This window comes from Mustela nivalis (genome assembly GCF_964662115.1).
Source record: "Mustela nivalis genome assembly, chromosome: 10".
Lineage (NCBI taxonomy): Eukaryota > Metazoa > Chordata > Mammalia > Carnivora > Mustelidae > Mustela > Mustela nivalis.
Genome location: NC_139029.1, coordinates 87,430,092 through 87,431,574, shown reverse-complemented (window position 1 = coordinate 87,431,574; position 1,483 = coordinate 87,430,092). Strand labels below are relative to the sequence as shown.

General features: G+C 34.7%; 1 pseudogene across 1 annotated transcript; it reads right to left on the bottom strand.

Moving 5' to 3' along the window:
* Nucleotides 1-402: 402 nt before the first annotated feature.
* LOC309841478 (chromobox protein homolog 3-like) lies at nt 403-1,151 on the bottom strand (annotated as a pseudogene). The gene is made up of 2 exons: nt 981-1,151; nt 403-739 (listed from the first exon to the last, which is right to left on the bottom strand). The product of its transcript is annotated as a chromobox protein homolog 3-like (transcript).
* Nucleotides 1,152-1,483: the final 332 nt, after the last annotated feature.

Genomic DNA, 1,483 nt, shown 5'->3' with positions numbered 1-1,483 from the left:
ATTTTCATGTATACACATAAAAACCCAAATTAAAAAAAAAATAGTCCTTAGGCATATAGGAGTTAAACAAATTCTGATTAACAACTATGAAGATTTCCCCAAACATTTAGAAAAGGTGTTCTCTAATGCAAAAGAGTAATATGCCATGGTCTCAAATATTCTTTTCTGATATGGGAAGCAACTACAGAAAGCTTTATTTGTTTAAAGTAACCAGTGTTATATATGCAAAAGACCACAAAACTCCCCCAATACTACTTCAAAACAAACAGATCAAACATGATTTTCATCAGAATGTTATTTCTTCATACTAATAAAGAAAAAAAAAAAAGACCCAGATTTACATATATACACATGTATATTTACATATAAATATAAATACATACATAAAAACAATGCAAACAATTATTGAGCTTCATCCGAACAAGAATGCCAAGTTAGTCTCTCTTCATAAAAGGCAATTACAATTTGAGGAGACTTCATATTTGCTTCTTTTACCAGTACCAAGTCTGCTTCACCTGAATCTTTTCATTTTCATGAGACACATTAATTCTCTGCTGCTGTCTATGGCACCAATTGCTCATTTAGGATCAAGACCTCTAACAAAGCCTCTTGTTTATCAGCAGCATCTCTTTTCTTCTTTGATTTGCTATCATCAGATTCACTGTCAGATAAAGACTGTCTTTTTGTGCCATCTATTTCTTTCTCAGCTTTTTGAGAACTCAGAAATGTTTCAGGGTGCCTATGTGGCACAGTAGTAGGTTGAACGTGTGACTCTTGGTTTCAGCTCAGGTGCTGGTCACAGGTGGTGAGAATGAGCCCCTCCACAGGTTCCAAGCTCAGTATGGAGTCTTGAGATTTTCTCTCTCTTTTTCCTCTGCCCTCCTGCTTGTGCTCTTTCTCTCAATCTCTCTCTCTCTCAGATAAATAAATCTTAAAAAGAAAAAAAAAAAAAAGGAATGAAAAGAAATCCTTCAATTAACTCTAGATAATCTAAATTTTCTTCAGGTTCCCACGTACTGTCAGCATCTGTAAATCCCTTCCACTTTAGGGAAATACTCCATCTTACCATTCAGTACATGACAGCCTAGAACTGTTACCACTACAGACTCTCCCTCTTCTATGTTTTACTCTTTCCATTGTTTCTTCCCCATTTTTTTTTTTTTTTTTTTTGCAATGTAGTGTTCTTGGAGGCCATTTTTCATTGCAGACCAGAAGAGCTATTATTCACCACCTCTGGGCGTTCCAAGTCCCAGGTCTGTGACATCTCCAGTGCTGTGGTCCTCATGCTCTAGCCACTTCCCATAGATCAGTTAAAAATGTAAGATCTCATTACCAGTTCTAGAATTTTTTTTATTCTTCCTTGAAAAAATAGTACCTCTTGATTCAATGTGTATTAAAAGCAAGTGGTATTTAGATTCTGCTTTTCTTACTCTTTTCACTTATTTATTATTCAAATATCTTTCTTTAATACACATCTGAATAA